Source organism: Arachis ipaensis, chromosome B1, assembly GCF_059453495.1.
Source record: "Arachis ipaensis isolate K30076 ecotype BB chromosome B1, ASM5945349v1, whole genome shotgun sequence".
Taxonomy (NCBI): Eukaryota; Viridiplantae; Streptophyta; class Magnoliopsida; order Fabales; family Fabaceae; genus Arachis; species Arachis ipaensis.
Window position 1 is genome coordinate 26,230,411 of NC_142436.1, and position 25,047 is coordinate 26,255,457.

The 25,047-nt window shown below is 39.0% G+C and overlaps 3 non-coding genes across 3 annotated transcripts; 1 reads left to right on the top strand and 2 right to left on the bottom strand.

Moving 5' to 3' along the window:
• Window positions 1–321: 321 nt before the first annotated feature.
• Window positions 322–425, bottom strand: LOC148576015 (small nucleolar RNA R71). The gene has a single exon (XR_015902991.1). It is a non-coding gene; the product is annotated as a small nucleolar RNA R71 (small nucleolar RNA).
• Window positions 426–10,838: 10,413 nt separating this feature from the next.
• On the top strand, window positions 10,839–10,946 carry LOC148576016 (small nucleolar RNA R71). The gene has a single exon (XR_015903387.1). It is a non-coding gene; the product is annotated as a small nucleolar RNA R71 (small nucleolar RNA).
• A 9,251-nt stretch (window positions 10,947–20,197) lies between these two features.
• On the bottom strand, window positions 20,198–20,305 carry LOC148576017 (small nucleolar RNA R71). The gene has a single exon (XR_015903862.1). It is a non-coding gene; the product is annotated as a small nucleolar RNA R71 (small nucleolar RNA).
• Window positions 20,306–25,047: the final 4,742 nt, after the last annotated feature.

The following is a 25,047-nucleotide window of genomic DNA, read 5'->3' on the forward strand; positions in this document are numbered from 1 at the left end:
AGCAGCATTCAGAAACCACCCATTCAGGCCAACAATTTTGAACTCAAACCACAGCTAATATCACTTGTGGAGAATCATTGTTCATTTGGTGGGAGTGCTAATGAAGATCCCAACCAACATCTCACAAAATTCCTGAGAATTTGTGACACTGTGAAGTCCAATGGAGTCCAGGAAGATGCCTATAAACTGCTTTTGTTCCCATTTTCACTTAGGGACAAAGCAGCTAAGTGGCTGGAATCATTCCCAAGGGGGAGTCTAACAACATGGGATGAGGTGGAAAGCAAGTTTCTGGCACGTTTCTACCCCCCACAAAAGGTCAATAGGCTTCGATCTGAGGTTCAGACTTTTAGACAACAAGATGGTGAAACTCTCTACGAGGCATGGGAGAGATTCAAGGATTTGACAAGGAAATGCCCACCAGACATGTTCCATGATTGGGTGCAATTGCATATTTTCTATGATGGACTCTCTTATGAATCAAGGAAGGCTGTAGACCATTCATCAGGAGGTTCATTGAACAGGAAAAAGACTGTGGAAGAAGCCATTGAAGTGATTGAGACAGTGGCTGAGAATGAGTATTACTATGCATCAGAGAGGCACAACACTAAGGGAGTCATGGAGCTGAACCATGTTGATACAATTCTAGCCCAAAACAAGGTGTTTGCCAAGCAACTAGCAGAGCTTACCAGGCAATTAGAAACAAAGCAAGTGGCGGCAATACACACACAAGATCAAGAGGAAGTAAGCATTAAAGGAGGTGATTGGGAAGAGGCCAACTATGTGGGAAACCAACAAAGGCAATCATATGATCCACATTCCAACACTTACAACCCAGGATGGAAAAATCACCCAAACTTTGGGTGGGGGAATCAACAAACCCAACCACAAAACCACAAACCTTACAACCACAACCAATATAACAATTCCACATACCAAAACTCCAACCAAAGATCATACCAAGCCACACAAAACACTTACTCCCAACCATCATATCATGGCCAAAATAATCAACCTACCCAACCTAATCCGAACCAACAATTTCAAGATCAATTAAACCGGATAGAAGGAATGATGGCAACCATGAGTCAAGACATAACCGAATTGAAAGGCTTCAGGGATGATGTGAGAGCTACCTTAAGAAACCATGGTGAAAAACTCAAGAGGATGGAGTCTCAAGTAGGAGAGCTATCTCAACAGGCCCCCAAATCAACTGCAGTGTTCCCTAGTGACACAGAAAAGAATCCTAAAGGGGAACAAAAGAGAGTGAGATGGGAAGAATGCAAGGCCATCACCATATTGAAGGAAGTTTCAGAAGAAGAAGGAATCAGGCCCTCAGAGCAGGAGCCAGAAATCTTGAAGGAAGGTGTGGAAGAAGTTAAGCAGGAAAGTGAAACTGAGCAAGCCAAGGAACTGCAAAAAGGCACGATGGAAACATACCAACCAAAAGCACCATTTCCTCAGAGGTTAGGAGGAGGTGAAAAAGGGAAAACCTATTCAAGGTTTTTAGAGACATTTAAGTCTCTCCATATCAATATTCCCTTTCTTGAGATTCTCCATCAAATGCCTACACACATCAAGTATTTAAAGGAATTGTTGAGCAAGAAAAGAGTTTTGAAGGGAGGACAAACGGTAACAATGAACAAAGAATGCAGTGCCCTCATCAAGAAGGACACAGTCTCTAAGAAAACAGACCCAGGAAGTTTTCATATTCCTTGCATCATAGGAGAAACAAAAATTGACAGAGGATTCTGTGATCTAGGAGCTAGCATAAATGTGATGCCTCTAACTCTTATGAAGAGACTACAACTGAATGAGGTGAGATCCACTGATGTAATCATACAACTGGCTGACAAAACTCAGAAGCAAGCTGAAGGGGTGGTTGAGAATGTGCTGGTGAAGGTGGGAGATTATTACTTCCCCACAGACTTTGTCATTTTGGACATGGAGGAAAGCTACCTACACCCTATCATTCTGGGAAGACCATTTCTAGCCACTACTAGAGCGCTCATAGATGTAGAACAAGGAGAGCTAATTCTGAGAATACATGATGAACAGCTCATTTTCAAAGTTTTCAAACCTGCATCTGAGCCTGAACCAGAACCTGAAAAGCCTAAGGATGATAGTAGCCATCTGTGTTTGGAGGAAAGTAATCCAGCAGCTGAAACTCTAAAACAGTCCTTGGAAGGCAAACAAGAGTTGCAAGAGTTAAAGCCACAAGAATCAATGGAAACAGATCAGAAGGATCTTCCTAGCATAAGGGTCAATGAAGAAATCCTCAAGAGAAAGGGAAGAATGATAGGGAAATTACCAAGAGGGTGGAGAAATAAGAAAATTCCCACTGAAGGTTTTTCTCCGGGAGATAAAATGATATCAAGTCATTATCTGCCAATTCCACCTGGCCTCAAAACCATTCCTTCCCAGCTCCCTCAAGTGTTCACAATCAGGAAAGTTCTTTCTATGGAACATTTAGAGGTCATGAAGGAATCAAGTGGGGACGTTTGCATAGTGAGAGGAGAAGACGTCAAGCACTACAATCCACCCTAACAAGGGACAACCGTCAAGCTAGTGACGTTAAAGAAGCGCTTCATGGGAGGCAACCGATGTTTTTAATATCCTTACTCTTTATTGTTTTGTTTTGCATCTAATAAAGCATGGTTTCTCATGCATGAACTTGAATCCTCAGGACAACTGCTGAAAGAGTGCACTAAACATTGCATGTAAAATACAATTTGTCTCTAAGTTTGGTGTGCCTGAAGGCACCCAAATTTTATTCAAAATGCATTCAATTTTTCATGCAAAGTGCACAACCAAACATTAAGTTTGGTGTTCCTCTTTGAACACGGTTCATGAAAAGCAAGAAGTTCCTCTGGATTTCGAAATTCATGACAAGTGGACCATTCGCATGTTTTAATACTTTGGTTTCAATTACTTAGGATAGTAAATTTGTTTAGAATCAAAGAGCCAAAGTGACTATGATTTATTAGAATTATGCACATTCATTAAGGACAACCAATATGGATTTCATGTCATCAGGAGACTTTACCAAACACTAAGTTTGGTGTCCAGTAATAAGTGTGCATACATACACAAGTCACGGCTTTAAGCTCATCAAGTTAATCATTGATTTACATGTGCAAGTACTATTCATCATTCACATGGACCGAAAAATGATAGCACACTTGTTTGCTTGTGCAGGTACAAAAGAAAAGACAAAAATGGAGGAAAAAGACAAAGGGAGGTACGGTGGTTGGTCAAAAAGAAAGTTCACAAGTCTTTGAAGCTAACACATGGGAAAAGGAAGTTCTGCAAGAAAAGATTGCTACATGTACAACCTAATGCACCCAGAATACTTCCAAGAAAATGAAAAAGCAATTCGTCCTTCTCCCTAATTCATATATTTACCATCAAGCCACCCTTCACAAGCCACCCTAGCCGTCCATTTTTCACTTACGGCATTATAAAGAACCACTTGGGGAACGAGTTCAACACCACCAAATCTCCTTCATGCACATTTCCTTCATCATAGCATAAACTATCTCTTGCCGAAAACAACCTCCCCTCACTTCCAACAACACTTCTTGCTTCACCTTGTCAACGTTAGCTTGTCACTTACCCCAAAACTAAAGAACCAATGGCAGCTTCATCTAGCCACAAAAGAAGAAAAGACAAGCAACCAATGGAGGAGAACAGGGAATTCGATGCAAGGAGATACAAATCAGTTTTCCATGAGATTCAAGCCGAATGGATGAGACCTAAAAGGGTACTAGCTGAAGTTCCCTTTGACCTTGAAAAGGATGAGTTCCCAGGTGTTTGGGAGAAGATCAAAAAGAGGAAGTGGGAGCTCCTGACTAAGCCAATCACTAAAATCAACATCAACTTGGTGAAGGAGTTCTATGCAAATGCAGTGAGGGAAGACTCAACCAAGAAACCCACATACAAAAGCTATGTGAGAGGGGTGGAAGTTGACTTCAGCCCCAAGGCAATCATGAAAACTCTTGGCCTGAAAAACATACATTTCAGCCAAGCAAGTTATGAGGAAAGGATGATAGGAGAACCTGACTACACGACTATTGCTGAAGATCTTTGTGCCATCAGAGCTGAATGGGTGAGAAAAACAAGAGGGGCTCCAAGAGTCTTGAGAAGGGGAGACCTAACACCTGAAGCTAAAGGGTGGTATGCAATAGTTAGGAGATCCATCCTACCCACTGCAAACTCTTCAGAAATAGTCCCTAAAAGAGCCATCTTGCTACATTGCATTATGGTGGGAGGGGAGATCAAAGTTCATAAACTCATTGCTGAACAGATACAAGAGTTTAGTGAGAAAAGTGACCCTGAATCCTGGCTCCACTTCCCTAGCACCATCATTAGACTATGCATCGATGCCCAAGTACCACTTGAAGATGAAAGACCTAATTGGCTATATCCTGGATTGGCCATAACTGCGTACAGAATGACTCTTGGCCCAACTGCTCCAAGACATACAAGAAGAAGAAATGAAGAAGGGCAACAAGCGGAAGCCGAGCAAGAAGCAGAACAAGAAGGACAGGAAGGAGAAGACAGAGAAGAAGAGCAAGAAGAGCAAGCAATTCCAGAAAGAAGACAACGAATTCCCAGAGACCCCATGGATATGAGCAGAATGCAGGAAATCATGGAAGGAATGTCTCAACAATACATGAGGTCTCAGGAGAGACAAGAGGACTTTCACCTAAAAATGATGGATATGCAAAGGAACTTTGAATCAAGATTCTTAGATCTGCAAAGGGAACAGAATTTACACTTACAGGAATCCTTCAGCCACATATGCCAACACCAAGATGCCAATGTCTTGGCAATCAAGGAAGCCACCACTTTACAGAATGCAAGATACTCAGTCCAAGCTGATTACAACATCAGTTCGCAAATCAAGCTTAACTACATAGGGGAACATCTACACAAGATGGACCCAGCATTCCCAGCTTTTGATGAGTATTTCAAAGGGAGGAAAGAAGGAGAAATAAACAAGGCAATGATCCTTGAAAAAGGAGTGGAAGAAACGATGAAAAAGGCTGGATTCTGGAAAAAGCTCATAAGAAAAGACAAAGGAAGCACAAGTGGTCAAAAAGAGGCAGGAAGCAAGAAGAAGCAGGATCCCAAGAATTAAGAAGAACCAAGCAATAAATAAGAGGTGGTCTCGTTCCTTAATAATCAAATGATAATTGGTGAATTGTCTTTATGAGCTTTCTTTCATCATAAGTCATTTAAGTGTTATGTGGAGTTTTTTTTTTTAGTATGAGTGTCTGTTTATTGCTTTGAATAAAGTGAATGCCTAGATGTTTGGATATAACTTCACCTTCTTAAACAAATGCTTGCCATGCTTGTTCTGTTTCCAAAAATAAAAGAAAAGTTGAACAAAAGTAACTTGGCTCAATTAGTGACAAATCAAGTAGAATTAAGTGGTGGTATGCATGCTTGATTGTTTAGTCAGATCACTGGAAATAGAGTGTAGAATTATCATTTTTTGTGTAGAAATTGAAAACTGTCTATGGATCTTGATGAATAAATGTCTTTGGCCATGAAAAAGAAAGAAAAAGAAGAAGAAAAAGCCACTGAAAAAGGGCAACCAAAAAGCAAAAAAAAAAAAAATTGAGAAAATAAGCTAGGCACCAATGGTTTGAACTTCTGAGACAAATGCCTGTGGTGTTTATGTATTAAGGATATGCTTGGATGAATAGGTTCTGAGGAGTGTTTCAACACTCGGTAACTTGGGTTAACTAACCCGGGATTATCAACCAAAAGTCCATTATCAAGAGCAACCTAAATACAAAACATTTAGTCACACAAAGAGGTGCTGGGCACCAATGTCTCAAGAAGAAAGGTGAACTAAAATGCCTGGAGTGGATATGTGTAGTACACTGATAAGAAAAAGAAAATGCCAAAGGCTTGTGCAACACATGACACTAAGCAAACAAGGAGCAAAGAAGCTCTAAGAAAAAGAAAAGAAAAACAAAGAAGAGAAGTGCCAAGGACATAAGAATAACAAGAGGCCATAGCAGTGTTTGATGGATGCAAGGAAAAAGTGATAATCTTACCTGATAAGAATGAAAAAGTGATGCTGCAACTTTCTGCATAAAACCCTTCTGATGAACTTCAAATGCTTGCTAATATAGCCAATGTAATTGCTTTCTGTTTCATACTTTCTTCTCAAATAACTCAGGACTTGCTTAGGGACAAGCAAGTATTAAGTTTGGTGTTGTGATGCCAAGGCATCTTAGGCTAGTTTCACTAGCATTTTTCTGTTAGTATTAGTTGTTTTATGCATTTTCTTGAGCTTAAAGTAACCAAGAATGGTTAAATGAATAACAAAGCAATGAACCATCCAAACAATATGATTTTGATGCAAATTCCATGAGTTTTTAGTTATATTACTTGAATGCTATGAATGGAAGATTTCTCATGAAATTTTGCAAGACTTTGATGCAATTGTTTGGATGATTTCAGGGAAGAAGAGGCTAAGCAAGGAAGCAACAAAATCAATAAAGGAAGCTTGAATATCACATGTGGAGTTTAAGTTCCAGTTTAAGCCTAAAGTGGAGCTTAAACGCCAGAATCATGAAGGGCTAAGAAATGCTGGAATTGAAGTTTAACCTCCAGTTTAACCTTAAACTGGAGGTTAAACGCCAGAATGAAAGTCTCACCAAAGAAGCATTTTCACGTTTAACCTCCAGTTTAACCTTAAACTGGAGGTTAAACGCCAGAAGTGAGAAGGGCACCAAGGGGGGCAGTTCCACGTTTAACCTCCAGTTTAACCTTAAACTGGAGGTTAAACGCCAGAGAGGGGAAAAGCACCAGGGAGCCATTTCCACGTTTAAGCTCCAGTTTGACCTTAAACTGGAGCTTAAACGTGTTCGACCAAGTTTCTCCTCCAGGGTTGCTTTCTCCATTTCCACGTTTAAGCTCCAGTTTAACCTTAAATTGGAGCTTAAACGTGTTCGACACCTCCAGGGCTACCTTTCTCAGCTTCCACGTTTAAGCTCCAGTTTAACCTTAAACTGGAGCTTAAACGTGTTCGACACCTCCAGGGCTACCTTTCTCAGCTTCCACGTTTAAGCTCCAGTTTAACCTTAAACTGGAGCTTAAACGTGTTCGACCTCCAGGGCTACCTTTCTCAGCTTCCACGTTTAAGCTCCAGTTTAACCTTAAACTGGAGCTTAAACGTGTTCGACCTCCAGGGCTACCTTTTCTACCTCCACGTTTAAGCTTCAGTTTAACCTTAAACTGAAGCTTAAACGTGTTCGACTAAGTTACCCTCCAGGGCTGCCTTCTTCCATTTCCACGTTTAAGCTTCAGTTTAACCTTAAACTGAAGCTTAAACGTGCTACCACAAAAGGCATCACTGGAAGTGTCTGGCGTTTAAGCTGCAGTTTAAGCTTAAACTGCAACTTAAACGCCACTCTTGGAAAAGGTTTCTGGGCAAAAAATATTGCGGTTTAAGTTAGTATTTGAGCACAAACATTAACTTAAACTTACTCTGGTATGAAACCCAATTGAATATCATGGTTTATGGGATTGGGCCTGAAGGATTGATGAGTCTGAAATTTCAATTTATTGAGTCATGTGTCATTATTTGATTATCACTAAGTTGGCTCAATGAATGTTACAGAATTTGGATCAACAGCCTCATCAAGATTATGGATCATAAACCCAAGGCAAAAGGAAAGCAGGGAGAGGCCTCAAAGCCCAAGAAACACAACAGAAGCTCAATATAGAAAGTGTATAAATAGGATAGAATTTAAGTTAGGAAGGACTTTTACCTTTTCATTTAGCTAGTTTTCATATCTTTGTAATTGAATTCAGAGCTATGACTCACTAAACCCCCTTTCATTGGGTTAGGGAGCTCTATTGTAATTCAATGAATCAATAATAGTTTATCTTCTTCTTCAATCTTTTCTCTTGAATTTTGTTAGAAAGCTTCTCGATCTAATTCCATTGGGTAGTTGTCTTGGGAAAGAAACTACCCATAATTGGAATCCTTCGGAACCTTGGGAAAGGAATGGAGGATTCATGCTAGAGAAGCTTTCTCACAGTGAATTGGATTGGGGTTTGGATGGATATTGTGACATGTAATCCTACCAAATTGTGGTTCATGAAACTGTGTGGTATAATCAGTGATCGAGCATCATCTCTTCTTATGAACATTTAAACCAAGGGATTGGGAATTTGTTTGTTTTTAGAGAGAATTGGTGAGCCAAGGGATTGGGATCCAATCATATAAGATTGCCAAGCAAAATTCAATGAACGCATTGGTTGAGGAAGAGATAAACATGTTTTGATTCGGAGATCTCAATATCTCCTATAACCCAATGAATTCCCATTTCTGATTTCCACTTTCTCTTTACATTCTGCAACTCAATTCATGCAATCACCCCCATTCCCTTTTAATTTCAGCAATTTAGCTTCTGCTCTTTAATTCATGCAATTTAAGATTCCGCCATTTCAATTTCTTGTCATTTACGTTTCCCGCCAATTTTACATTCCGCAACTCTCATCTAAATCTTGATTCCGCTCAACTAGAACACACTTCTAATCCGAATTGCTCACTCAACCAATCCTTGTGGGATTCGACCTCACTCTATTGTGAGTTTTTACTTGACGATAACCGGTGCACTTGCCGGAAGGAATTTTGCCGATCGTGCAATTTCCTAAATCGTAGCATAACAAGTTTATGCGCATCAGTGTTCAAGGATTTACATCCCTGCACCCATTAGGCATGTAAAAATGCGTTTGCACACAACTCTGGGCGTTCAGCGCCAGGTTGGTGGCCATTTTGGGCGTTCAACGCCCATTTGTGTGCCATTTATGGCGTTGAACGCCAGAACTATGCCTGTTCTGGCGTTCAGCGCCCAGAAGCTGCCCATTTTGGGCGTTCAGCGCCAGAACCATGCTCTGTTCTGGCGCTGAACGCCAGACAGATGCTCCTCCAGGGTGTGATTTTTCTTCTGCTGTTTTTGATTCTGTTTTCAATTTTTCTATTTATTTTGTGACTCCACATGATCATGAACCTATAAAGACATGAAAAATAATGAAAATAAAAATTAGATAAATAAACATTGGGTTGCCTCCCAACAAGCGCTTCTTTAATGTCAATAGCTTGACAGTGGGCTCTTCATGGAGTCTCACAGGTGTGCAGAGCTTTGTTGAGACTCCCCAACACCAAACTTAGAGTTTGGATATGGGAGTTCAACACCAAACTTAGAATTTGGTTGTGGCCTCCCAACACCAAACTTAGAGTTTGACTGTGGGGGCTTTGGTTGACTCTGCTTTGAGAGAAGCTTTTCATGCTTCCTCTCCATGGTTGCAGAGAGAGATCCTTGAGTTTTAAACACAAGGGAGTCCTCATTCATTTGGAGGACTAATTCTCCTCTGTCAACATCAATCACAGCTCTTGCTGTGGCCAGGAAAGGTCTTCCTAGGATAATGGATTCATCCTCTTCCTTTCCAGTATCCAGGACTATGAAATCAGCAGGGATGTAAAGGCCCTCAACCTTTACTAACACGTCCTCTACTTGTCCATAAGCCTGTTTTCTTGAATTGTCTGCCATCTATAATGAGATTTTAGCAGCTTGCACCCCATAGATTCCCAGTTTCTCTATTACAGAGAGGGGCATGAGGTTTATTCCTGAACCAAGGTGTCACAGAGCCTTAAAGATCATGGTGCCTATGGTACAAGATATTATGAACTTTCCAGGATCCTGTTTCTTCTGAGGTAATGTCAGTTGATCCAGATCATTTAGTTCATTGATGAACAAGGGAGGTTCAACTTCCCAAGTATCAATGCCAAATAATTTGGCATTCAGTTTCATGATTGCACCAAGAAACTTGGCAGTTTGCTCTTCAGTGACATCCTCATTCTCTTCAGAAGAGGAATACTCATCAGAGCTCATGAAGGGCATAAGGAGGTTCAATGGAATCTCTATGGTCTCTAGATGAGCCTCAGAGTCCTTTGGTTCCTCAGAGGGAAGCTCCTTATTGATCACTGGACGTCCCAGGAGGTCTTCCTCCTTGGGATTCACGTCCTCCTCTCCTTCTTTGGGTTCGGCCATGGTGCTTATGTCAATGGCCTTGCACTCTCCTTTTGGATTCTCTTCTGTATTGCTTGGGAGAGTACTAGGAGGGATTTCAGTGATCCTTTTACTCAGCTGGCCCACTTGTGCTTCCAGATTTCTAATGGAAGATCTTGTTTCATTCATGAAACTTACAGTGGCCTTAGATAGATCAGAGACTAAGTTTGCTAAATTAGAAGTATTTTGTTCAGAGTTATCTGTCTGTTGCTGAGTGGATGATGGAAAAGGTTTATTATTGTTAAACCTGTTTCTTCCACCATTATTAAAGCCTTGTTGAGGCTTTTGATCCTTCCATGAGAAATTTGGATGATTTCTCCATGATGAGTTATAGGTGTTTCCATAAGGTTTATTTAAGTAATTCACCTCTGCTATTGCAGGGTTCTCAGGATCATAAGCTTCTTCTTCATAAGAAGCCTCTTGAGTACTGTTGGATGCAGCTTGCATTCCATGCAGACTCTGAGAAATCATATTGACTTGCTGAGTCAATATTTTATTCTGAGCCAATATGGCATTCAGAGTATCAATTTCAAGAACTCCCTTCTTCATAGGCGTCCCATTACTCACAGGATTCCTCTCGGAAGTGTACATGAACTGGTTATTAGCAACCATGTCAATGAGTTCTTGAGCTTCTGCAGGCGTTTTCTTTAGGTGAATGGATCCACCTGCAGAAGTGTCCAATGACATCTTAGATAGCTCAGATAAACCATCATAGAATATATTCAGGATGGTCTATTCTGAAAGCATGTCAGAAAGACACTTTTTGGTCAGTCCTTTGTATCTCTCCCAAGCTTCATAGAGGGATTCACCTTCTTTCTGTCTGAAGGTCTGAACATCCACTCTAAGTTTACTAAGCTTTTGAGGAGGAAAGAACTTGGCTAAGAAAGCCTTGACTAGCTTATCCCAAGAGTTCAGGCTATCCTTAGGTTGAGAATCCAACCACAGTCTAGCTCTGTCTCTTACAGCAAAAGGGAAAAGCATGAGCCTGTAGACTTCAGGATCTACTCCATTAGTCTTAATAGTATCACATATCTGCAAGAACTCAGTTAAGAACTGAAAAGGATCTTCAGATGGAAGTCCATGAAACTTGCAGTTCTGCTGCATCAGAGAAACTAATTGAGGTTTCAGCTCAAAGTTGTTTGCTCCAATGGCAGGAATAGAGATGCTTCTTCCATGTAAATTGGAATTTAGTGCAGTAAAGTCACCAAGCATCCTCCTTGCATTATTATTATTTTCGGCTGCCATCTCCTCTTCTTGTTCGAAAATTTCTGAAAGGTTATCTCTGGATTGTTGTAATTTAGCTTCTCTTAATCTTTTCTTCAGAGTCCTTTCAGGTTCCGGATCTGCTTCAACAAGAATATTCTTGTCCTTGCTTCTGCTCATATGACAAAGAAGAGGGCACAGAAAAAATAATAATAATAGTATGGATCCTTTATACCACAGTATAGGGATCCCTTTGTGAGTGGAAGAAAAGAGGGAGACAAAATATGTAATGTAATGGAAGAAACACAACTGTGAGGAGGGTTTAGATGTGAGATGAGATGTTAGTAGATGAATAAATAAATAGAATAAGATGGGAGAGGGAGAATTTTCGAAAATAATTTTTGAAAAAGGGTTAGTGATTTTCGAAAATAGTTTTTGAAAAAGGTTAGTAATTTTCGAAAAAATTTTGAAATCAAAAATAAAAATAATTAGTTAATTAAAAAGAAATTTTTGAAAAAGAGGGAAGATATTTTCGAAAATTAGAGAGAGAGAGAGTTAGTTAGATAGTTTTGAAAAAGTTAAGAAACAAACAAAAAGTTAGTTAGTTAGTTGAAACAAATTTTGAAAAGATAAGAAGTTAGGAAGTTGGAAAAGATATTTTGAAATTAGATTTTTGAAAAAGATAAGATGAGAAGATATTTTTGAAAAGATATGATAGAAATTAGTTTTTGAAAAAGATTTGATTTTTAAAATCACAATTAATGACTTGATTCATAAGAAATCACAAGATATGATTCTAGAACTCAAAGTTTGAATCTTTCTTAACAAGTAAGTAACAAACTTGAAATTTTTGAATCAAAACATTAATTGTTATTGTTATTTTCGAAAATTTGATATAAAAATAAGAAAAAGATTTTTGAAACATATTTTTGGAATTTTCGAAAATAACTAATAAATTTGAAAAAGATTTGATTTTTTTGAAAAAGATTTGATTTTTGAAAAAGATTTTGAAAAAGATAAGATTTTCAAATTGAAAATTTGATTTGACTCATAAGAAACAACTTGATTTTAAAAATTTTTGAAAAAGTCAATCCAAATTTTCGAATTTGATGAGAGAAAAAGGGAAAGATATATTTTTTTTTATGAGAGAGAAAAACAAGAAAAATGATGCAATGCATGAGAATTTTAGATCAAAACATGTGATGCATGCAAGAATGCTATGAATGTCAAGATGAACACTAAGAACACTATAAAGATCATGATGAACACCAAGAACATATTTTTGAAAAATTTTTAATGCAAGGAAAACATGCAAGACACCAAACTTAGAATTCTTTAATGCTTAGACACTAAGAATTCAAGAATGCATATGAAAAACAAGAAAAGACACAAAACATGCAAATGCAAAGATCAAATAAGAAGATTTACCAAGAACAACTTGAAGATCATGAAGAACACCATGAATGCATGAAATATTCGAAAAATGCAAGATGCACATGCAAATGACACCAAACTTATAACATGACTCATGACTCAAACAAGAAACACGAAAAATATTTTTGATTTTTATGATTTTCTAAATTTTTTTTTTTGGATATTTTCGAAAATTATATGAAAAAGAAAAAATAAGGATTCCAAAATTTTTAACATGAATTCCAGGAATCTTGCATTCTTAGTCTAAAGCTTCAGTCCAGGAATTAGACATGGCTCACTATCCAGCCAAGCTTTCAATGAAAGCTCCGGTCCAAAACACTAGACATGGCCAATGGCCAGCCAAGCTTCAGCAAACATAGATACCTCTCATGTATACAACAGCTGATATTTCATCCAACTTCATATACTTATGAGTGGAAGCCTCAGTCCAAATGAATTTAGACATGGCTTTACAGCCAGCCAGGCTTTACGTGCTTCATGAAACACTAGAATTCATTCTTTGAATAAATTTTTTCGAAAACAGCTGAGAAATTTTTTTTGAAAGATTTTAAAAATTTTTTGAAAAGAAAACAAAAAGAAAATTACCTAATCTGAGCAACAGGATGAACCGTCAGTTGTCCATACTCGAACAATCCCCGGCAACGGCGCCAAAAACTTGATGCCAAGACCATGGTTCACAACTCCGTGTAACTAACCAGCAAGTGCACTGGGTCGTCCAAGTAATACCTTACGTGAGTAAGGGTCGAATTCCACGGAGATTGTTGGTATGAAGCAAGCTATGGTCACCTTGCAAATCTCAGTTAGGCAGATATAAATTGATAATGGTGTTTTCGAATAATAATTAATAGAATAGGGATAGAAATACTTATGTAATTCATTGGTGAGAATTTCAGATAAGCGAATGGAGATGCTTTCGTTCCTCTGAACCTCTTCTTTCCTGCTATCTTCATCCAATCAGTCTTACTCCTTTCCATGGCTGGCTTTATGTGATACATCACCACTGTCAATGGCTACTTTCGGTCATCTCTCGGGAAAATGATCCAATGCCCTGTCACGGCACGGCTAATCGTCTGGAGGCATCACCCTTGTCAATGGCTTCATCTTATCCTCTCAGTGAAAATGGTCAACGCACCCTGTCACGGCACGGCTATTCATCTGTCGGTTCTCGATCATGCTGGAATAGGATTTACTATCCTTTTGCGTCTGTCACTAACGCCCTGCAATCGCGAGTTTGGAGCTCGTCACAGTCATTCATTCATTGAATCCTACTCGGAATACCACAGACAAGGTTTAGACCTTCCGGATTCTCTTGAATGCCGCCATCATTCTAGCTTACACCACGAAGATTCTGGTTAGGAGATCTAAGAGATACTCATTCAGTCTAAGGTAGAACGGAAGTGGTTGTCAGGCACGCGTTTATACGGAATGATGATGATTGTCACGTTCATCACATTCAGATTGAAGTACGAATGAATATCTTAGAAGCGAAACAAGATGAATTGAATAGAAAACAGTAGTACTTTGCATTAATCTTTGAGGAACAGCAGAGCTCCACACCTTAATCTATGGAGTGTAGAAACTCTACCGTTAAAAATACATAAGTGAAAGGTCCAGGCATGGCCGAGATGGCCAACCCCTAAAATAAGATCACAGGATCAAAATACAATCCAGGATGTCAAATACAATAGTGAAATGTCCTATTTATAATAAACTAGCTACTAGGGTTTACAGAAGTAAGTAATTGATGCATAAATCCACTTTCGGGGCCCACTTGGTGTGTGCTTGGGCTGAGCTTGAGTGTCGCACATGTAGAGGTCCTTTCTGGAGTTGAACGCCAGCTTTTGTGCCAGTTTGGGCGTTCAACTCTGGTTTTGGCTCCTTTTCTGGCGCTGGACGCCAGATTTGGGCAGAAAGTTGGCGTTGAACGCCAGTTTACGTCATCTATTCTTGGCCAAAGTATAGACTATTATATATTTCTGGAAAGCCCTGGATGTCTACTTTCCAACGCAATTGGAATTGTACTATTTCGAGTTCTGTAGCTCCAGAAAATCCATTTTGAGTGCAGGGAGGTCAGAATCCAACAGCATCAGCAGTCCTTCTTCAACCTCTGAATCTGATTTATGCTCAAGTCCCTCAATTTCAGCCAGAAAATAACTGAATTCACAGAAAAACATACAAACTCATAGTAAAGTCCAGAAATGTGAATTTAACATAAAAACTAATGAAAACATCCCTAAAAGTAACTAGATCCTACTAAAAACATACTAAAAACAATGTCAAAAAGCGTATAAATTATCCGCTCATCTGGGTGGTAGAGAGGCCGAATTCTCATGAAGGTACCAAACAATTCTCCCAGACCCCTTCAATCGAGCACTACACCAATCCATGCTCTTCAATTTCGAGCTTCCAACCATAATGAGCCTAGACTTACAATGCCAACCACTAAACATCTTCCTCTGACGCTTAATTCCACAAAGCGCCCTAAGTTGGCCATCCGTTTCAAGAAAACCAAATTCAAGTGGGATAATAAAGCTAAGAGTTAGGAGTTTTACCCACTCAAATGAAGGATTAGATGGCAACTTAGGCAGAAAATTTCCCAACGGTCTTGATAAAGCGCATTCCACTCCCGTCCATCCTCTTCTAGAGGCGTCCACCACTTGGCAAGGTTCTTCAAGCTCTACCTCTTGCCAAGCTTCCTCAAGTTCACATTCTTCTTTGCCAAATTCTTCTATCTCTTCCTTATCACTCAAATCATAAATAGGAGGTTTAGTGAAGTTAATCTCATCATTAAGTTCAAGCATAGTGGGGAAGGACTCATCATGCTCAAAAGGATCATATGTTGATGCGGCATCATCATAGATAGGAGGACTTGTTGCTTGGAACACTTCTTCCAATTCTTCACTCTCAATATGCTTTGGAGGTTGCATGTCCTCCTCAACATTACTTTCCAATCCAATGGAAGAAGGCTCAACAAGATCATTAAGGGGATTGATCAATGTGGACAAAAAATCACTAATGATGGAATCCGCTTTTTGATCAATTTCTCTCAACTCTCTATCCACTTCCTTAACATCACTTTCCTCCTTAACATCCCTTCCAAACTCTGTGGAAGAAGGCTCTTCAACTTGAGATTCCTATATGTACTCAATGATGAGCGGATAATTTATACGCTTTTTGACATTGTTTTTAGTATGTTTTTAGTAGGATCTAGTCACTTTTAGGGATGTTTTCATTAGTTTTTATGTTAAATTCACATTTCTGGACTTTACTATGAGTTTGTGTGTTTTTCTGTGATTTCAGGTATTTTCTGGCTGAAATTGAGGGACTTGAGCAGAAATCAGATTCAGAGGTTGAAAAAGGACTGCTGATGCTGTTGGATTCTAACCTCCCTGCACTCAAAGTGGATTTTCTGGATCTACAGAACTCGAAATGGCGCGCTTCCAATTGCGTTGGAAAGTAGGCATCCAGGGCTTTCCAGCAATATATAATAGTCCATACTTTGGCCAAGAATTGACGACGTAAACTGGCGTTCAACGCCAGCCTTCTGCCCAAATCTGGCGTCCAGCGCCAGAAAAGGATCCAAAACCAGAGTTGAACGCCCAAACTGGCACAGAAACTGGCGTTCAACTCCACAAATGGCCTCTGCACGTGCTACACTCAAGCTCAGCCCAAACACACACCAAGTGGGCCCCGGAAGTGGATTTATGCATCAATTACTTACTCATGTAAACCCTAGTGACTAGTTTATTATAAATAGGACCTCTTACTATCGTATTAGGCATCTTTGGATTACCTTATGATCCTTTGATCACGTTTTAGGGGGCTGGCCATCTCGGCCATGCCTGGACCTTCACTTATGTATTTTCATACGGTAGAGTTTCTACATTCCATAGATTAAGGTGTGGAGCTCTGCTATTCCTCAAAGATTAATGCAAAGTACTACTGTTTTCTATTCAAATCTTCTTATTTCGCTTCTAAGATATCCATTCGCACCCAAGAACGTGATGAAGGTGATGATTATGTGTGACGCTCATCATCCTTCTCCCCTATGAACGCGTGCCTGACAAACACTTCTGTTCTACATGAAATAAGCTAGAATGAGTATCTCTTAGATCTCCTAACCAGAATCTTCGTGGCGTAAGCTAGAATGATGGCGGCATTCAAGAGAATCCGGAAAGTCTAAACCTTGTCTGTGGTATTCCGAGTAGGATTCAGTGATTGGATGACTGTGACGAGCTCCTAACTCGCGATTGCAGGGCGTTAGTGACAGACGCAAAAGGATAGTAAATCCTATTCCAGCATGATCGAGAACCGACAGATGAATAGCCGTGCCGTGACAGGGTGCGTGAGCATATTATTCAATGAGAGGATAAGATGAAGCCATTGACAAGGGTGATGCCTCCAGACGATTAGCCGTGCCGTGACAGGGCATTGGATCATTTTCCCGTGAGATGACCGAAAGTAGCCATTGACAGTGGTGATGTATCACATAAAGCCAGCCATGGAAAGGGGTAAGACTGATTGGATAAAGATAGCAGGAAAGCAGAGGTTCAGAGGAACGGAAAGCATCCCCATTCCCTTATCTGAAATTCCTACCAATGATTTACATAAGTATCTCTATCCCTATTCTATTATTTATTATTCGAAAACTCCATAATTATTTTATATCTGCCTGACTGAGATTTACAAGGTGACCATAGCTTGCTTCATACCAACAATCTCCGTGGGATTCGACCCTTACTCACGTAAGGTATTACTTGGACGACCCAGTGCACTTGCTGGTTAGTTGAATGGAGTTGTGATCACACGTGCCATTACCAGGGATTATTAAGATCCCAATTCATTACACCATGATCTCTTTGGGGTATTTTTGATTTCATACAAATACAAAGAGACTAACTTTGAGGATCACAATTTCTTCCACCAAGTTTTTGGCGCCGTTGCCGGGGATTGTTTGAGTCTTCGGCAAGCTTTTGGTCCGGTAACATCAGTGCCAGATTCCCTTTTGATCCGGCAACAGCACCAAGTTTTTGGCGCCGTTGCCGGGGATTGTTTGAGTTTGGACAACTGACGGTTCATCTTGTTGCTCAGATTAGGTAATTTTCTTTTTATTTTATTTTCAAAAAATTTTTCAAAAATATTTTTAAAAATTTCTCATCTGTTTTCGAAAAAAAATAATAAAAATGTTTTCAAAAATTTATTCAAGATTTTTAAGAATGAATTCTAGTGTTTCATGGAGCATGTGAAGCCTGGCTGGCTGTAAAGCCATGTCTAAATTAATTTGGACTGAGGCTTGCAATTTGTTATCAAGAACAATATACTCTCGTGTTAAAGACTGAAGCTTGGCTGGCCATTGGCCATGTCTAGTGTTTTGGACTGGAGCTTTCTTTGAAAGCTTGGCTGGCTAGTGAGCCATGTCTAATTCCTGGACTGAAGCTTTAGACTAACATGGCAAGATTCCTGGAATTCATATTAAAAATTTTGGAATCCTTATTTTTCTTTTAATTTTCGAAAAATATAAAATAAAAATCCAAAAAAATTAGAAAATCATAAAAATCAAAAATATTTTCTGTTTCTTGTTTGAGTCTTGAGTCACATTATAAGTTTGGTGTCACTTGCATTTGCATCTTGCATTTTTTCGAAAATATCATGCATTCATAGTGTTCTTCATGATCTTCAAGTTGTTCTTGGTAAGTCTTCTTGTTTGATCTTGATGAATTTTTGTTTTGTGTCTTTTCATGTTTATCATATGCATTCTTGAATTCTTAGTACGTAAGCATTAAAGAATTCTAAGTTTGGTGTCTTGCATGTTTTCTTTGCATTAAAAATTTTTCAAAAATATGTTCTTGATGTTCATCATGACCTTCATAGTGTTCTTGGTGTTCATCTTGACATTCATAGCATTCTTGCATGCATTCATTGTTTTGATCTAAAAATTTCATGCATTGCATAATTTTCATGTTTTCATAAAAATTCAAAAAAATATCTTTCCATTTTTCTCTCATCAAATTCGAAAATTTGAGTTGACTTTTTCAAAAATTTTCAAAATCAAATTGTTTCTCATGAGTCAAATCAAATTTTCAATTTGAAAATCTTATCTTTTTCAAAATCTTTTTCAAAAATCAAATCTTTTTCAAAATTATTAGTTATTTTCGAAAATTTCAAAAAAATATTTTTCAAAAATATTTTTCTTAATTTTATACAAAATTTTCGAAAATAACTAATCAATTAATGTTTTGATTCAAAAATTTCAAGTTTGTTACTTGCTTGTTAAGAAAGATTCAAACTTTAAGTTCTAGAATCATATCTTGTGATTTCTTGTGAATCAAGTTATTAATTGTGATTTTAAAAATCAAATCTTTTTCAAAACTAATTTCTATCATATCTTTTCAAAATATCTTCTTACCTTATCTTTTTCAAAAATATCTTTTCAAAATATCTTTTCTAACTTCCTAACTTCTTATCTTTTCAAAATTGGTTTTCAAAAGTTGTTTCAACTAACTAACTAACTTTTTGTTTGTTTCTTAACTTTTTCAAAACCACCTAACTAACTCTCTCTCTCTCATTTTCGAAAATATCTCCCCCTTTTTCAAAAATTTCTTTTTAATTAACTAATTATTTTTTTATTTTCAAAAATTTTCGGAAAAAAAAAAAATACTAACAATTTTTCAAAAACAATTTTCAAAAATCACTAACTCCTTTTTCAAAATAATTTTCGAAAATTTTCCTTCCCCCATCTCATTCTATTTATTCATTCATATCCTAACATCTCATCTCACATCTCAAAGCCTCCTCACAGTTGTGTTTCTTCCATTACATTACATTCTTTGTCTCCCCCTCTTTTCTTCCACTCACAAAGGGATCCCTATACTGTGGTATAAAGGATCTCTATTATTATTATTATTTTTCTGTGCCTTCTTCTTTGTCATATGAGCAGGAGCAAGGATAAGAACATTCTTGTGGAAGAAGATCCAGAACCTGAAAGGACTCTGAAGAGAAAATTAAGAGAAGCTAAAATACAACAATCCAGAGATAACCTTTCAGAAATTTTCGAACAGGCAGAGGAGATGGCAGCCGAAAATAATAATAATGCAAGGAAGATGCTTGGTGACTTTACTGCACCTAATTCCAATTTACATAGAAGAAGCATCTCTATTCCTGCCATTGGAGCAAACAACTTTGAGCTGAAACCTCAATTAGTTTCTCTGATGCAACAGAACTGCAAGTTTCATGGACTTCAATCTGAAGATCCTTTTCAGTTCTTAACTGAATTCTTGCAGATATGTGATACTGTTAAGACTAATGGAATAGATCCTGAAGTCTACAGGCTCATGCTTTTCCCTTTTGCTGTAAGAGACAGAGCTAGATTATGGTTGGATTCTCAACCTAAAGACAGCCTGAACTCTTGGGATAAGCTGGTCACGGATTTCTTAGCCAAGTACTTTCCTCCTCAAAAGCTGAGCAAGCTTAGAGCTGATGTTCAAACCTTCAGACAGAAAGAAGGTGAATCCCTCTATGAAGCTTGAGAAAGATACAAACAGTTGACCAAAAAGTGTCCTTCTGACATGCTTTCAGAATGGACCATCCTGGATATATTCTATGATGGTCTATCTGAGCTATCTAAGATGTCATTGGATACCTCTGCAGGTGGATCCATTCACCTAAAGAAAACGCCTGCAGAAGCTCAAGAACTCATTGACATGGTTGCTAATAACCAGTTCATGTACACTTCTGAAAGGAATCCTGTGAGTAATGGGACGCCTATGAAGAAGGGAGTTCTTGAGGTTGATACTCTGAATGCCATATTGGCTCAGAACAAAATATTGACTCAGCAAGTCAATATGATTTCTCAGAGTCTGCATGGAATGCAAGCTACATCCAACAGTACTCAAGAGGCATCTTCTGAAGAGGAAGCCTATGATCCTGAGAACCCTGCAATAGCAGAGGTAAATTATTTAGGTGAACCTTATGGAAACACCTATAACTCAACATGGAGAAATCATCCAAATTTCTCATGGAAGGATCAAAAGCCCCAACAAGGCTTTAATAATGGTGGAAGAAACAGGTTTAGCAATAGCAAACCTTTTCCATCATCAACTCAGCAACAGACAGAGAACTCTGAACAAAATGCTTCTAATTTAGCAAATCTAGTCTCTGATCTATCTAAGGCCACTGTAAGTTTCATGAATGAAACAAGGTCTTCCATTAGAAATCTGGAAGCACAAGTGGGCCAGCTGAGTAAAAGGATCACTGAAATCCCTCCTAGTACTCTCCCAAGCAATACAGAAGAGAACCCAAAAGGAGAGTGCAAGGCCATTGACATAAACGCCATGGCCGAACCTGTGAGGAGAGGAGAGGACGTGAATCCCAAGGAGGAAGACCTCCTGGGACGTCCAGTGATCAATAAGGAGCTTCTCTCTGAGAAACCAAAGGACTCTGAGGCTCATCTAGAGACCATAGAGATTCCATTGAACCTCCTTATGCCCTTCATGATCTCTGATGAATATTCCTCTTCTGAAGAGAATGAGGATGTAACTGAAGAGCAAACTGCCAAGTTTCTTGGTGCAATCATGAAGCTGAATGCCAAATTATTTGGCATTGATGCTTGGGAAGTTGAACCTCCCTTGTTCATCAATGAACTAAGTGATCTGGATCAACTGACATTGCCTCAGAAGAGACAGGATCCTGGAAAGTTCATAATCCCTTGTACCCTAGGCACCATGATCTTTAAGGCCCTGTGTGACCTTGGTTCAGGGATAAACCTCATGCCCCTCTCTGTAATAGAGAAACTGGGAATCTATGGGGTGCAAGCTGCTAAAATCTCACTGGAGATGGCAGACAGCTCAAGAAAACAGGCTTATGGACAAGTAGAAGATGTATTAGTAAAGGTTGAGGGCCTTTACATACCTACTGATTTCATAGTCCTGGATACTGGAAAGGAAGAGGATGAATCCATCATCCTAGGAAGACCTTTCCTGGCCACAGCAAGAGCTGTGATTGATGTTGACAGAGGTGAAATATTCCTTCAATGGAATGAGAACTCCCTTGTATTCAAAACTCAAGGATCTCCCTCTGCAACCATGGAGAGGAAGCATGAAAAGCTTCTCTCCAAGCAGAGTCAACCAGAGCCCCCACAGTCAAACTCTAAGTTTGGTGTTGGGAGGCCACAACCAAACTCTAAGTTTGGTGTTGAACTCCCATATCCAAACTCTAAGTTTGGTGTTGGAGAGTCTCAACAAAGCTCTGCACATCTGTGAGACTCCATGAGAGCCCACTGTCAAGCTATTGACATTAAAGAAGCGCTTGTTGGGAGGCAACCCAATGTTTATCTAATTCTTATTTTTATTGTTTTTCATGTTTTCTTAGGTTTATGATCATGTGGAGTCACAAAATAAACAAAAAAATTGAAAACGGAATCAAAAACAGCAGAAGAAAAATCACACCCTGGAGGAGCATCTGTCTGGCGTTCAAACGCCAAAACAGAGCATAGTTCTGGCACTGAACGCCCAGAATGGGAGCATCCTAGCGCTGAACGCCCAGAACAAGCATGGTTCTGGCGTTCAACGCCAGAAATGGCAGCAAAGGGGCGTTGAACGCCCAAAATGGGCACCAACCTGGCGCTGAACGCCCAGAGTTGTGTGCAAGGGCATTTTACATGCCTAAATTGGTGCATGGATGTAAATGCCTTGACACCTCAGGATCTGTGGACCCCACAGGATCCCCACCTACCTCATCATCTCTCTTTCCATTCATGATCATCCCTTCTGTTTTTCATTTACCACTCACATCCAAGCACCCACTTTCCTTCAAAATTCAACATCTCTTTCCCACCCAATCCCACCCATATGGCCAAATACACATCTCCCTCCATCTCCTCCATATCTTCTTCTTATTCTTCTATTCTTTCTTCTTTTGCTCGAGGGCGAGCAACATTCTAAGTTTGGTGTGGTAAAAAGCATAGCTTTTTTGTTTTTTCCATAACCATTGATGGCACCTAAGGCCAGAGAAACCTCTAGAAAGAGGAAAGGGAAGACAAAAGCTTCCATCAAGGGTTTATAGCTCAGTGGTAGAACATTTGACTGCAAATCAAGAGATCCCTGAGATACCTCAGGAGATACATTTTCTTCCACACAATTATTGGAAGCAACTAAGGGTGGAACATCAAGAGCACTCCATCATCCTTCATGAAATCAGAGAAGATCTAAAAGCAATGAAGGAGGAGCAGCAAAGACAAGGAAGAGACATAGAAGAGCTCAAGGACATCACTAAGGTGGACTCATTCCTTGTTCTTACTTTCTCTGTTTTTTTTCGTTTTATATGTTATGTGCTTATCCATGTTTGTGTCTTCATTACATGATCATTAGTAGTTAGTAACTTTGTCTTAAAGATATGAATGTCCTATGAATCCATCACCTCTCTTAAATGAAAAATGTTTTAATTCAAAAGAACAAGAAGTACATGAGTTTCGAATTTATCCTTGAACTTAGTTTAATTATATTGATGTGGTGACAATGCTTCTTGTTTTCTGAATGTATGCTTGAACAGTGCATATGTCTTTTGAAGTTGTTGATTAAGAATGTTAAATATGTTGGCTCTTGAAAGAATGATGACTAGGAGACATGTTATTTGATAATCTGAAAAATCATAAAAATGATTCTTGAAGCAAGAAAAAGCAGCAAAGAACAAAGCTTGCAGAAAAAAAAAAGAAAAAAAAAAGGGCGAAAAAAAAATATATAGAAAAAAAAAGAGAAAAAGAAAAAGCAAGCAGAAAAAGCCAATAACCCTTAAAACCAAAAGGCAAGGGCAAATAAAAAGGATCCCAAGGCTTTGAGCATCAGTGGATAGGAGGGCCTAAAGGAATAAAATCCTGGTCTAAGCGGCTAAACCAAGCTGTCCCTAACCATGTGCTTGTGGCGTGTAGGTGTCAAGTGAAAACTTGAGACTGAGCGGTTAAAGTCAAGGTCCAAAGCAAAAACAAAGAGTGTGCTTAAGAACCCTGGACACCTCTAATTGGGGACTTTAGCAAAGCTGAGTCACAATCTGAAAAGGTTCACCCAATTATGTGTCTGTGGCATTTATGTATCCGGTGGTAATACTGGAAAACAAAGTGCTTAGGGCCACGGCCAAGACTCATAAAGAAGCTATGTTCAAGAATCATCATACTGAACTAGGGGAGTCAATAACACTATTCGAAATCTGAAGTTCCTATAGATGCCAATCATTCTAAACTTCAATGGATAAAGTGAGATGCCAAAACTATTCAAGAGGCAAAAAGCTATAAGTCCCGCTCATATGATTGAAGCTCTGTTTCATTGATAATTTAGAATTTATAGTATATTCTCTTCTTTTTATTCTATTTGATTTTCAGTTGCTTGGGGACAAGCAACAATTTAAGTTTGGTGTTGTGATGAGCGGATAATTTATACGCTTTTTGACATTGTTTTTAGTATGTTTTTAGTAGGATCTAGTCACTTTTAGGGATGTTTTCATTAGTTTTTATGTTAGATTCAAATTTCTGGACTTTACTATGAGTTTGTGTGTTTTTCTGTGATTTCAGGTATTTTCTGGCTGAAATTGAGGGACTTGAGCAGAAATCAGATTCAGAGGTTGAAAAAGGACTGCTGATGCTGTTGGATTCTGATCTCCCTGCACGCAAAGTGGATTTTCTGGAGCTACAGAACTCGAAATGGCGCGCTTCCAATTGCGTTGGAAAGTAGACATCCAGGGCTTTCCAGAAATATATAATAGTCCATACTTTGGCCAAGAATTGATGACGTAAACTGGCGTTCAACGCCAGCCTTCTGCCCAAATCTGGCGTCCAGCGCCAGAAAAGGATCCAAAACCAGAGTTGAACGCCCAAATTGGCACAGAAACTGGCGTTCAACTCCACAAATGGCCTCTGCACGTGCTACACTCAAGCTCAGCCCAAACACACACCAAGTGGGCCCCGGAAGTAGATTTATGCATCAATTACTTACTCATGTAAACCCTAGTGACTAGTTTATTATAAATAGGACCTCTTACTATCGTATTAGGCATCTTTGGATTACCTTATGATCCTTTGATCACGTTTTAGGGGGCTGGCCATCTCGGCCATGCCTGGACCTTCACTTATGTATTTTCATACGGTAGAGTTTCTACATTCCATAGATTAAGGTGTGGAGCTCTGCTGTTCCTCAAAGATTAATGCAAAGTACTACTGTTTTCTATTCAAATCTTCTTATTTCGCTTCTAAGATATCCATTCGCACCCAAGAACGTGATGAAGGTGATGATTATGTGTGACGCTCATCATCCTTCTCCCCTATGAACGC